This window comes from Myotis brandtii, unplaced genomic scaffold (genome assembly GCF_000412655.1).
Source record: "Myotis brandtii unplaced genomic scaffold, ASM41265v1 scaffold79, whole genome shotgun sequence".
Taxonomy (NCBI): Eukaryota; Metazoa; Chordata; class Mammalia; order Chiroptera; family Vespertilionidae; genus Myotis; species Myotis brandtii.
The window spans coordinates 3,863,299-3,878,315 of record NW_005371173.1 but is presented as its reverse complement, the minus strand read 5'-3'; positions in this window follow the sequence as shown (position 1 = coordinate 3,878,315).

The following is a 15,017-nucleotide window of genomic DNA, read 5'->3' as shown; positions in this document are numbered from 1 at the left end:
CAAAATGCCTTCTTTTTTTAAGTCTACATATGCTACCACCTTAGCCAAGTGAGCAAATCCTTCTAGCCTTGCATATCTAAATATTATTTATAGTTTATGTAAAATGCAATCCAAGTGCCAAGAGTTTCACAACAAAAAGAAAACAGAGAAGTGTTACCCCAGGGCTGTTGTGAATTGAAAAGACATTTCATAGTTTAAAACCCCCCTAAATCTTGAGAGTATATTTTTTTCTGTTAAAGGCTCTCATCTTTTTTTTTTTTTTTGAGCCACATGGACCACCAGGTGACTGGTGACTATATTCTAGGCTTATAAGCTCTCCCAAGAGACTTGAAATTAACAATCAGATGCCAAGATCTTTTTGTCTCTCACTGTTGTCTTGAAATTGATCATTTGCCTTGTCCTGAATTTTTCTTTCCTCTCTTTTCCTGTCATATAGAGGATGGTAAGGGGAAAAAGAATCTTCTTACAACATGGTACCCATAATTAACAATAGTGCATTAGATACTTAAAATTTTAAGAGGCTATATCTCATGTTAAGTGTCTTTACAACAATTTAAAAGACTCATCTCAGCATTGTTTAGAAATGGGACAATGGGCTGTCTTGTTACTGTTATTGACACCATTGCAAAGCCCATCTACCATATTGTTCAGAAAGCTGCAAGTTAGGAGGCAGGCTGGGATGCAGGGACTTACAATCATATGTCATTGCATTCAAAGAACATTGAGGGCAAAGCTCACATGCAAACAAATTTGACTTTGACTTGTACCCTATAATTGCAAAATCACACTTAGAAAACAGAAAGTAGAAGATAGCTTACTTCTGATACTGAATCTTTGGTAGAGTGTAAATTAGGAGCATGTATCCTTTATTTTTCACACAAACTCTCTCTTAATCACCTGCAAGTGGAGAGTAGATAGAAGGAGGGTATGTTTTAGAAAGCCAAAAAAGAGTGAGAAATGAAAGGTGGAATGAGAACCCAAGCATTTTAATTGAAAGAGTAAAAACAAAGACAAACAAAACAAAAAGTAAAGAGGAGTCATTTAAAAATTGTATTATTTATGCTTCATTAGCCTTGTGCTTATTATCTTTTAATAAATAAGAGTTGATGAGAGTTTTCTTTTTAACTATGTGAGAATGTTGCCATTTTAATTAACAGGAGTGTATCAAATTCTTCCAGTTCTAGGTGTTCTTATGGTAAAAACTGCAAATGAGACATAGTTAATTTCTTGGGTTTCAGTGCAATGTGGTACCAGAGGAAGTCCATTACTACATGAAGTTAGAATTTGACCCATAACAGTTACTCCAACCTCTCTTCTGCTCTAACATCTTCCAGCTAAATGATTTTTTTTAAGAAAAAATATCTGTTAAGCTGGAAAAGGAAACAGCTTTGTCTACTTTGGACAATCACTGATACAGCACTTCATGTGAAAGGAATGTGGAGGGAATACTTAAACTGCAATGTTTTCACAGGCAAAGAGCTTCACAAGGACCCATAAAATCAAGACTGTATTGATACCCAGTCTTTTCAGAATCTAGAATAGCTCAGTGAAATTATTCTTTAATAACTGGTTCTGGTTGGTCATCACTTCATAGTGTAATCTCCTCACATCACTATCCTTTCAGATGAAAATTTTATTTATTTAGAGTTGCACAGTGTTACCTGTGGACAACTCTAGACCTACCTTGAACTTGAAGTATTTTGCCTTCAGTACTGCTTGACCTTCTCCACTCCCCACTGTTCCCTATCCATTATTAGATATCTTACCTGCCCCACTATTCTAACCAAATGTCTGGTATTCTGAGGATTCTGTTTTTTCTTTCCCAAAATGTATTCTCAAGAAGGCACTTAACATGTTGTTTGCACTTGAGTGTGGAATTAAACTGTATTTTCTACCCTCTGTTGTTTTTGTATTTTTTATGTTCCTTAATTTAATTTTCTAAAGGCATTGAGGCATGAGTGAGTAGTTAGTAGAAATATTTTAGCCATTCAAAACAAGAAAGCTTGGTGGTACATGGAAATAATATTAATAGGTAGCTTACTCACTCTAGCCTGAACTCAGAATAACATTTTTTAAATATTTTGTGACATTACAAAAACCTAAGAAACATCCATGCCATTTATCTAGCTCTGAACTGTTTAAGAGATGCCACTTATTTGAGAATATGAGTGACAAGTATTTTCCTGGTGACCAAGGATAGATTCCCCACATTCTCAGAGTGCACAGATATTGCACAATCTCTATCACAACTATGAGTATCCCCAGGACAAAACAGGACAAGTAGACATGGGTTATTTTTGTCTATTTAGCATCCCTTTGGTGTTCAGCCTCTTCTAGTCCATGACTACATTTAGGGGAAGGCATATGACCCAGGGTTGTAACTCAGCTTATTCCATCTCCCTGATACAAAGAGATAGGTCTCTGAAAGATCATTTGGCCCTAATTGACTAATGAGATTCATCTAGTAGGATTTGGTTGTCTTTTCTGAAAGATACTACCTTTTGCTTTAATTGAGGATGATGGAAGTTTAGAGTCACCTGCAACCATATCATCAGGAAAGGGTGCTAAACACAAAGCCAACATAAAGCAAAACAGAACTGAGAGACAGAGAGACATGAGTGTCTTAGTGATGTTGTTTCAGCCTTTGGAAATAGTTGGGCTTGAACTCAGCCACACCTCTGGACTCTTCAATACATTCTAATCTTAAATTCATGTGAGTTGGGTTTTTATCATTTGTGACCAAAGAAGTATTTCTTAACGAGGGGCATCACCAGGGGACCCATCCATGAAGATGCCAAACAACTGATTACAGCTGGGGACACAGAACAGATACAATTTCTGAAGCCAAACTCAAGGTGACATTGATGCTTCCCTTTGCTGAATGTCTGCCTCATGACAGATGATTGTAATGTTACAGACACATGCCCACTTACACCCCATCTCCGGCTCTTCACTGATAGGTGATTCCTGATTGACAGTAGGAACACATTCCTAGAGTGGACCGGCAACTTGGAATTTGACACCAAGCTATTTTTTCTCCCTGGTAATTTAATAGCGCCTGATTGAGCTGGTTCCTCTTTGTTAAATGTCATTCAAAACTCACCCAATTGTTGGTCCACCATTGCTCCACTGTTGATGAGATTGCCATGTGGGCTGGAATCAAAGCCTTGCTGAAATTTGTCTATTTTACATCTGTTCCTGGCTGGGAGCTTAATGAGATGCATGGCATAATGAGATGTGTGTCTGGAGTGTGTAATGAGATTCTTGATTCAAGTATCTAATGAAGCCTATAGCCTAATGAAATGTATGGTATAATGAGATGCATGCCTTGAATGTATAGTACAGATTTGGAAGTTTTTTTAGAAAATATCATTAGGCTTATAAAACTTTCCCCAACCTGCATAAGCCCCACCCACATCTCTTTGGGACTTTTTAGATTGTAATTTCAATGCCATTGTCTGTAACCATGGGTACTTCCCAATTCAAAGCTAAGAGAACATAAGCACTGGCCCTCACCAAATGTGAGAGGTAGTCTGAAAACATTCTTCTTGAGGAAAGAATATAATATCATTATTTCTTTTTCATCATTTGTTTTTCAATGTAACTAACTATATCAATGAGTTTTTACCTAACAACAATGAAAAACAAAACACACACACACACAACACACACAAAACAAAACAAAAAACAAAACCCACCCTAAAACCTGTGGCTTAAAACAATAAAAATGTATCACAAAACAATAAGAATGTATCACTGCCCCTGAATCTCTGAGTCAAGTGAGTAGTTCTTCTGGAATTGCAATCAGCTGAAGGTCAAATAGAGCCTCTGTTGATCTTGGCTAGGCTCTCTCACATCTTTGGAGGTCAGCTGCCTATAGATTAGGAAGATGTTGGTTGGGGCTGTCGGAATCTCCTTGATTTGGTCTCTGATCCTCTAGCCAAATATCCATGGTTTAAACTAAAGCTAGAGTCAGGAGATCAAGAGGAAGAGAGGGAGCCTCATGAGACCGAGGCTCCAACTGCCACATTATTACTCAAACAGATTCATTTGGGACAAAGCAAGTCACAGGCCAGCCAAGAATCAAGATATGGGGAAATAGATTTAATCTAATGATGTAGGGAAGAGACTAGTCACATTGATACAAAGAGCATAAATACAGGAAGGAGGGAAGCCTCTTTGCACTTTACCTACCAACTATAAGGTAACGAAGAACATATTTGCACACTGTCTTCCTCTTTCCATCCCTCCACCACTAACAAACATCTTTTTGTATGGGGATATTTATGAAAAATTGGCTTTTCTATGAATGTGAGAAGTTATCAAAAAGGTAGTGATATTGATTATAAATGTTCTAAAAGCCATTCAAGGCATCACATTGAAGACTTGGGTCCTGTGGGTTCTGTGGGTTGACAGTGAATGCTCTCAGCAAATAAATTAGATGAAGTACTATCTACCCAGAAGCAAGCAAACAAAAATACTAATAAGAATTATCTGTATTTTCACTTTAACATTTGGAAAATAACTGATAGTGAACAAGATTAGGACTCTACCTCATGTTTGAATGAAAATCTAATGGAGATTTTTCTAGTCTTTCATGAATTTGCTTTAAGAGTATTAAAAATTGTGTTCTGCCAAGAACTACTGGTGACTAACCCCAGGCATCAGGTGTATGTTACATGAAATGGCCCGAAATTTTTTGAAGAATTGTGGAGAGTTTTTGCAGTGTGTGTTTCATTTGCAATAGCCCCTTGGATGAAAACCAGGTCACTCCTTTGAAAATTTATAGGGACTAGTCTATCCAGCAGTTTAATAGGCAGTCTGAATTTTTAAAATATAAAAACATACCCTAGCCAAGGTTTTATCTCCTTCTCATCTCCCAGATTGAATATCCATTATCTCTCAAGATGCCATTACCCTCAGATGCCTCAGATTTATTTGTCTAGCTATTTCATAGAATAAAAGCCTGATAGGGTCCTCTTTAAATACACATTCTAACCACATTTTAGAAAGCAGCAGTTGGTCCCATCATTTCCCTATCTTAAGATTGTGCTTTTCTATTGCATGGGGATCATAAATTTCAGTCCCATGTGCATTTTACAATTATGGAAAGAAATAAATCAAACAAAATACCCAAAGATCAGAATTTTTTTACAATTTATTTTCCAGCCATGCTTTCCTACCCATGGAATAGTTGACTTAGGTACATACATATGCATCTCTGGGCTTGTGTTCAATACAAGTTTGTGTATATATTGATCCATTGATTCATTGATTATTTCCATTCAAAATCTGTCATCAGTCTAATTAACCTGTTCAACCAACCCTTACCCTAGCTTTACTTGCTCAATATTTTTTATAAAGCTCTTTATGTACCATGAAACAATTAGATATGATAGTTTTTTTCTGAAATGGATAGAATTTAGATCTCTCTGTGTTATGGGAAAACTTTTTATACTGACTGTACCTGCCACCGTATATTAGTGGCTCCCAATTAAACACAAATTGTGCTCTCACATGCAAAATGAATATACCAAAGGACAGCAAGTAGAGGTGGCTTTATTTTTGTAAAGGTCTATTCAATTCTATAAAGTTATCTGAAATATATTAGGGTCTGTCTTACTTAAGTGAACTGATCTAAATTCATCAGATTGCTACCGAATCTCCACTTCACTGTGTGCAGTGCTGTGCCACATGTTGAATTACGTATATTCCCCCAAAGTAATCCATTTCATTTATGTGAGTAGCCAAACACATATTTACTCTTTGTGTAATTTTTTGGTAATGATCAGGGACAGTCTGTGGGCAGCTTGAGGGATGTGCACAGAAGCAGCAGAGTTTGTAAGAGTTTAGGCAGGTGGAGTAAGAGGTAAGCCCTAGAAAGGACTGGACTTCAGTTCTAGGGAAGCTGGTGGACTTTAGCCACAGAAAAGGGAGCACGTATACTAAACCAGAATCTCTCAAAATGAAATCTTCTCATCGCTTGCTGCAGTTATTTGAAAAGCCTGATAAAAATATCAAAAATGTACATTTTATCAAGATCTCCAATGATGCATGTGTATTTGAAAATTGAGAACTAGTGTACTAGATTTTGAACATTTCTAGTATATGGTCTACGCATAATCCTCATTATATTCCCAGTGTCTGGCAGCTTGTAGGTAATTATTGAATGAAGGAAGGAACAATTGAACAGACAAAATATATTGATACTGATGTCAATACCCTACAATCTGTTAGTGATCCAACTCCAGGTTAGAAATGCATGCAAGAATGCAAGACAAGTCCATGTGGGATGCCACCAATAAGAGGGCGTCTGATACTGAGCCAAATGCTCTTTACATTGGTGACTTCTCATGTCCTACCTGTTTCTTCCTATGCTCGCCCTTCTTTAGAAGACAAAGGTCATTCCATGATCTGACTTCATCTGTGGTCTCAGTGTGTGAATGCTTCTGAGTTCACACAGAAGAATCTTCCTAGCTTCAAAATTCAAGTAAGGTGAAAGACCAAGTTGGCATTGTCACTGATTAATATATATATATATATATATTTCACAGTCATCAGTTTGAAGAGCTGAAGTTTATAATTTTAGATGGGACTGAGGGACATGTGTGCATCTGGGATGGAAGCACAATTATGTTTAGTTTTTATGTCCAGAGGCTCACTAAGGTGTTTTTCCTAAACAATTACCTGTCTCCTTTAAGTCACATGTTATGCAAAAGAAGTTGCAGTAAATGTTTATTTTAAAAGTAAGCATTCTCTTCCAAACTATATATATATATTTCTCCATTTCATTCACTTACAATTCCTTTAATCTTGTCTTACACTATTCTTGAGGATACTCTATTCTTGTTTTCAAATAACTACAAGTGACTGTCATTCTAAATCAGAGTTTGTCACAGCTTATCTTTCTTATGCTTGATTCTCCTCTCCTCCCTCCCCCCTCAACTGGGCTTCCTGCCACAGCATTGGTGTCCCAACATTCAAAACTCACAGATGGTTAGAATTGGAAAATCCCATGAAACCACCTTATAACAATTCTATTATTTCACATGAGGAAACTTTGGCCCAGGAGGTTAAATTCTCCATCTCAAATTTCACTGTGCCTCACCATTGATCTTATTATTCCACTAGAGGCCTGGTGCACAAAATTTGTGCCCTGGGGGAAGGTGTCCCTCAGCCCAGTCTGAACCCTTTTCAATCTGGGAACCCTCAGGGGATGTCCAATTGCTGGTTTAGGCCCACAGGGATCTGACCTAAACCAGTAGTCAGACATCCCTCTCACAATTCTGATTGATGCCTAACTGCTCCCCTGCCAGCCTGATTGCCCCAACTACCCTCCCCTGCCGGCCCAATCGCTCCCAACTGCCCTCCCCTGCAGTCCTGGTCACCCAACTGCCCTCCCCTGCTGGCCTGGTTCCCCCCAACTGCCCTCCCCTGCAAGCCTGGTCCCCCCCAACTGCCCTCCCCTACTGGCCATCTTGTGGTGGCCATCTTGTGACCACATGGGGGTGGCCATCTTTGACCACATGGGGGTGGCCATCTTGTGCGAGGGTGTGATGGTCAATTTGCATATTACCTCTTTATTATATAGGCTGCTTTCTCATCAACTCGGTTATGATATCAATAGATTTTACATACACAATAAGTAACTGTTTTAAAAATTGTTTTATTCTTCAGTGACCTTGACTCATCCTTTCATAGTCATAGAAATAAAGCCCATATTTAAACCTGGCAATGTCTATGTAAATCAGCTCACTGATAAGACTTTGGGTATGATAACAAAATAATCAGACTAGATATGAAATAACACAGGCTATTTTTATATGCCATTTGCTTTCATAAGTTGATCCACCTCAAAGAAAAAACATAGAGACAGTTCCTAAAGTCAAGCTAAGACCAAATTGTGATTTAGGGTTAAACTTTCAGGTGACAGCGGGGAGCTGCTTCTCCGTTGTTTAAAATAGCAGTTTACAGCAGGAGTTTACAATTTCTCAGAGAGGGTCTTATCAATGTAAATGTCAGGGAATTTGTTGGCTCCGTTTCTTGCTTTTAACAAACATATGGATCACATTCCCCTCGTCCATGCAAATACAAGATTGTATATTTTAATTCATCTGAAGCTTTACTGTGGAGTCTATAAATATTATATAACAAATCTGAGCAATACTACTTCCTTGTGCATTCAGGATACGTCTCTGTGATCACTATAATCAACCTAATTGGCCAAGACTCTCTAAGTGAAGGCAATAACATTTGTTTACTTCATTGTAGGAATGTGCTCTCAGCCTGGTACCACCACATTTAAATTAGTTTTTATCCAAAACAGAGAGAAATGCACCCTTCAGTCAACACAGTCTGTTAATTTGAATGTGTTTAAATTAACTGTGTGCATGCCTGTAGGAAAGGCTGAGAAGCTCTGTTCTTTGTCCTCTTGTGAGAGGACTTGGTGACATTCAGACCTTTTCTTTCTTTCCTATTCTGCAGACTGAGAAGGAGTGGAATTCCTCTGTTCTCTGCGGTGGCTGGTCACATGCCCGCAGCCACCCCAGTAACTACATTCCTGGTTGCAATAGGAGAGGCAAAATGATCTCTGTTGAGTGTTGCAATACATATTGGAAGAGTGCAAAATTTTGAGGAGAGGGGATGGAGATTGGCATAGTTAGACAAGTCAAATCCAGATGAGGATAGAGTCATACCTTTTTTTGTAGGAATCCCATATAGTCATATATGTTCCTTTCTCTTGCAGAATTAACCTCTTGACACCAAATGTTTCCTTCAGAATCATCATGCTTTTGAGATAGAGTATGTGGCAGGAAAGGCTGTAACCAATAAGGTTATAGGGACTGCCAAAGAGATAGTAAGAGCAACCTCCAATGGATTTATGGCTTAGAACCAGCAGAAGACCAGCTCAATCCTACAGGGTGACTAATTTCACCTGGAGGTAACCCCTAGCCTCATTATATGCTCATTGTAATACGTAGACATACTAAACGACACACCCCAAACTGCCATGATCAGAAACTAAAAGCCCAGATAAGGAGACAAAATGGCGGATGGTGCTTTAATGAGAAGTTGCCACCTCTTTCCTGAAAAAATCCTGATTATTCATATTCCTCCCCTGTATTAAATACCCTGGATTAAATGGGCCTTAATTAAAAAAAAAAGTAGAGTCACTAGGGAGGGGCTGCTCTGCCTGAGGAGTAGAGTAGCCTTCTCTCTGTCTCACTGCTTCACTATTAAACCCTCTTTCACTTTAAAGTCTATGCTGGCTTTGGTTTGAATTCTTTCCTGTGTGATTCCAAGAACTCACAGTGGGTCACGAACCTTTGGGTACCCAGACCCCCCAAATGGCTGCATCACTTTGACCCCCAAAGGCATTACCCCATTCCATTTCCCACCTTTTTCTTTGCCTTTTGCTTTGTAACCCTTTTGCAGGTTTAGATTCTACATGCAATCCTCACATACTGAATGCAGGGTGGCAGCTTCCAGTAGCCAATCTAGAGAGAAAAGGGATGTGTGTGTGTGTGTGTGTGTGTGTGTGTGTGTGTGTGTGTGTGTGTGTTGGGGGGAGGGGGATTAAATAGTGTCTCATAACTGGAGCTACTTCTTGTGGAAACATCTATGTGCCATGCAAAGAACATGTATATTATTATTATGAGCCTTCATGTTTGAGCAAAATTATTTTATTACAAGACATTTTAGGAAGAGGGCAATTTCTCTGTCAAGGAAATAAAGCCAGCCTGGCAGAAGGGGCACAGAGGGATTCACAGATTTCCCTGTCCTGGGCCTCTTTTTTGAGGTGGTCAAGTTGCCAATAGAAGGGAATCCAGGCAGGACCACACTGAAAGCTAGAGAGATAAACAGGTAATGTCTCCAGCCCATGTTAAAAATACTCCATGAAACACACTTGCACAAGTCAGCAAAGTTACCTCATCACTTTCATATGCATTCTTCAGGAAACATTTTATATTTTTGTCATGTTATGCCCTCAAAAGCAACCTCCTGGTACTCATATCTCACTTTTATAAGTTTGCAGGAAAGGCCAAAGAATGTGGTGTGCAAGTAGCCATTTGGGTAAATTTTAAAGGAAGCCAGCAATCTCATGGTTGTCCCTCCAGTCCCTACTTCACATAGGGCTAGCACAAAATGAGCACACATTAAATGTGTCCTGAATATGAAAGTCATCAGCCATGGCTTGCTGCTGGTCCTCTCTGAAAATGTTAACTACCAAAGAACGTGTTTTCAAGCAACAATAATAAAGTGTAGTTGTCTAGGTCACCCCAGTCTGAGAAGTATGACCTTACAGGGACAATAAAACAACAGCAACTCTTTGCGGTGGACCCTTAGACAGCATCTTAAATGCCACTCACCTTCTTGTCATTTTCATGACATGTGATTGCAAACAATCACAGCTTACTTTCTTCCTTTCTTCTTCTTCTTCTTTTTTTTTTTTTTTTGGTAATTTTTATTCCAGAACATTTTTCCATTGATTTTTAGAGAGAGTAGAAGGGAATGGTAGAGACAGACAGAGAGAAACATCGATGTGGGGGAAATACATTGATTGGTTGCCTCCCATAGAAGCCCTGACCAGGGCCAGGGATTGAGCCTGCAACTGAGGTATGCACACGCCCTTGACTGGAATCAAACCACGGACCCTTCAGTACATGGGCCTATGCGCTATCCACTGAGCCAAACTGACAAAGTTCACAGCTCACTTTCTTCTCAGAGGATTTGTTTTGTTCTCCAGCATGGCCCATTGTCGTAACTTTTGATGCTCTGGTATATTTCTAGTCAATTGCTCACATTTTCCCTGGATTCCTGATTTTTATTCTGTGAGTCTTTCCCAATTTTTATGATAGGAAGCCAACACAAATTTGTGTAAACAAACCCATAAATGTACTGATCCATGAACCTGGGGTGTGTATGGGTGAATGTGCCTTCAGGTATAGCTGGATCCAGGGGTTTACAAATGTCATCAAGACCCAGTGGCCTTCTACCTCATTAACACTTTCTCTCTAAACACAGTCATGAATGTCAACTGACGGCTCTTGACTCATCTTTTCAGCTTTGCTAGTTGTAAGAAAAAAACAGATTTCTGAATGGCTCATACAGAAATATTCTATTGAGGATTCTAGCAAGTGTCATTGTATCACATGCCAATTCTTCACTGATTATTTTGTTTGAGTCATATGTACTCTGACTGGGTTAGAGAATTGCTGTTGTTTCAAGGAGTGGGCTTGTTCCACCTGACCCACATAGAATGGGTTTCCTTCAGGAAAGAGGAATTCCATTAGTGAAATAGGAGGGAAAATGGTATCAAAGAGGCCAAATATGTTTCCACAACCATGTTACTCTGATGATATTCTTTGATGCTTTTGAAGTGAATGAGGTACTGAAATGAAATGAAATAAAATGTCCTTTTCCTGTTAAAGTTTTGTTTTATTTCATTAGTGATAGATGTGAAATTTTTAGAGACATGGATATTATGGCTCATTTTCTGTAGCATATCTCCCGGATGCTCTGACATGAATGAGTCTCTGAGCTAGAGGACAATCTTAGAATGCGAGTACACCACACTGGACTCAACAATCACATCCTAACTGCTGCCTGTGTTTTGACTTTTTGCACTTCAAGGTTGCATTGCTCAACATGAACCCCTTCCCTTCAGATAGGTACCCAGGGAGGCCCTGGCGATTAAGAAACCTGTCCCTGGAGACTGTCAACATCAGTGCATTGTTTTCATTCATCAATCCAATCATGGATTTCCTTGATGTTCTTTAGCAGATAGACTGAGTCTGTACTCTCTGCTCAAAAGTCACCTGCTCAGGTAGCCTTTCCTAACTTGACTTCAAATAGCACCCTACCCTACTCACTTTCTAAAAATCTATTCTGAAATTATTCTACCTGAAATTATGTCACCTATGTTTGCTTACTTAATAATTTACTATTTCCATCACTACAATATGAAGATCAGAAGGCAGGGAATTTTTCCCTCTTGTTCTCTACTACATCCCTGTGCCTAGAATAGTGTCTGGCTCATCTCAGTCATACAATAACTATTTATTGGGTGTGTCAAGAAATAGATGAACAAGCAAACAAAATTTTAGCAGCTACAGATGTTAGGCCATAATTCTCATACCCTCATTACGCACAAGCATAAACACATACTCAGGAAAAAATGCAACTGGAAAAAAATTTAATGCATGAATAAACATGCTTGTAAAAGACCTCAGACCATGCCTTGCACTTTGCATCATGTTAGTAGTCTTGCATCTTCCCTTAATTTCCCTCTGCTTCACTTATAGATTTTCAATTATTTATCCAGAATGATGACTAAGCAGATGGGGTTACATAAGAAGTAAAATAGCATATTTTGATGTGATTTTGGTAAGTAAAGACAGAGAAAACTGGTGAGTTAAACTGCATAGAACATTTATATTAATTATTTTGAATCTTATAAAGCAACAGCCTTAACATCCCTTTAACAATAAATCAGAAATGTGATTTTCTCTCTTCTCTTTGCCCATTCTCATTTTCTTTTACTGTCAGTACTTTTGTTTTTTCTCTTTAAGAAGTTTTGTTTTTAGATTTGAGCTCTTTGCTGCAACACAGTGAAAGACCATGACATCTATTAGCTGTTTCCCACAAATAAGGAAAAAATAAAATCAAGAAGGCTGGTTTTGTAATTCATCTCTCACCAATTTCTCCAGCTCCTTTGTCTTTGGGGTGCCTGCAGGCAGTGGGCAGGGCAGAGTCAGGCAGAACCAGTAGCCTGTTTTGGAGACTCTGCTACCCCTCAAGTGCAGTGGGAATTCCTTTCTGCTTGAGTGAAATGTCTAGTCTATAAAACCGGTTAGTAAAACACACTGTAATTTGGGATTTGGTAATACCGGCTTCATTTTGACAGAACCCAGGCTGACCCACAACATTACATCATGAACAGATGTGAATTCTAGCGGGTGGAATGATTAAAAACTCGTTCAGAAAGAAGAAAACTGAGTCATAGAAGGTCTTCATTCTTCTGTAGATTGCACACTGTAAGCCATGTTTAACCCTATTTACTCCAAGTGGCATTTGCTTCCAAGTGGCAGTGACCTTGGAATCACCTTTGGCTCTCTTGATATGTAGAGGGTCTGATAACATGTACAAACTGAAGCTTTGAATAATATACTTTACATGTAATTAAGACTTTGGTACCTTTACATTTAAATATGCAAGAATGCTTATAGCTTAATGATTCAGGGCAAGTCAATCAAGAAACTTAGTCTTCAGTTATTTTCCTCTGAAGAACAGAAACAGTAATACCTTAGGTGTGTTTTTATTGGAACAGAAACAATATATTAGGTGTGGTGTTATTGTGAAGACCAAAAGGGCAATAACTGTATGAAAGTACTTTTCAAACTATAAAGTACTATAAAAATATTACCAGTAGTTACTATTAACAGCTATGGGCAGGTTTAAATAATGGCAGTGACTGTATTATATAAAAAATTATTGCTAGGATGTTTTTAAAGGACTATGCCATGCTTTGGATTTTTGGTAGAGATCTTCTATATTCATATCTGTATCTCACTTTAGATATAAATTGATTATTTAATTACTTGAAAAACAACTATATATATATATATATTTATTTAATGGCATACTTTTGAGTATATACTAGATGTTAGCTAATGTGAATATTAACTGATGTAAATCTTTACTAAGGTTTAGGTCAAATAATTTAAATAGAATCCTTTTAAAATAAAATTCTGTTTTCTTGAAAAATAAGTAAAGCTCAGGCCAGGACAGATTATGAAACCATTGACCTGATGACACTCTACTTGGTTATTTGTAAGGTAAAGTATATCCAAACAGAAATGATCCCTACTCAGATAATATTATGGAAGGTGATATCTATTATCTTCTAAGATGGTAACCAAGATGGTGAATAAATACAGATTTTTATCCATCTAGTTTGGGAACCTATTACCCAAAGAAGTTCCTTGAAGTCAGAACATTTATAAACTGTTAGTCATTCTACATAGAGTCAGTCATTCAGCAAATGTATCAGGCACTGTTCTGAGTATAGAGGCACAATGGACGATGAGGCAGACATTGGTCCTGACTTCATGAAAGTTGTATTCCAATTGGGGAGAAAAACAATACACAAATACTTAAAAGAAAATAGCTGTTATTTTCTAGGCTTCAGTTTGCCATCAAGTGACCAACTGGGATGATAAAGTCAGAAGAGGGAACTATTCAGGGCAGTGGTGACTTTTCAGGACAACAAAAGGCCTAAGGACACAGGCTCTTTGGAGATATAGGTCATTGGCTTTAAATAATGTTGTAATTCTTTTCAATTAATTCTTCTTTTGACTCTGTAAGCTTTGTGAGCTAAACAGACTACAACTGGCAAGTAGACATCACAGCAATAGAGTTGGGATCATCTACTCAGACTTTGTTCCTGTGACTTGGATGGAACTCTCAAAATCATGTATGTATGTCCTTGCTTAAGGCTAGTTCTTCTTCTGTCATTGTCCTTGTTCTGTGCCCTCTTCTATTCCACTACTACATCCAAACAGGGTTAGGGTCCTACACGGAGTCAAACTGGCCAGTGCCAGTCAGGCCACTCCTTGCTGCTGCTGATAATGATAATAGGTAACTTTATTGTATTGCTTATGATGCCCAGTAGGTAATTATTAGACATGTTAGATAAATAATGCATATTATATTATACATATTATGAAGGGCACTTTGAGTCTCAATGTGTAAATTAGCTCAAAGTTTAGCCTTCATAATGAAGTCCTCATCAAAGCTACTTCTGTCACAACACATATTTCTGTTTTTGCCTGTAACCACAGAAGTATTCCTCCTAAGGTTTTGACAATGACATTAAGCTATGTGTCCTCCTCCTATAGTATCAAAACCAGATACAGTAGTACTCCTTTATCTAGTGGAATATGTTCCCAAATTGCCAGTGGCTGCCGGAAACTTTGGAGAGTACCTAACACTATATATAAATTCTGCTTTATTTC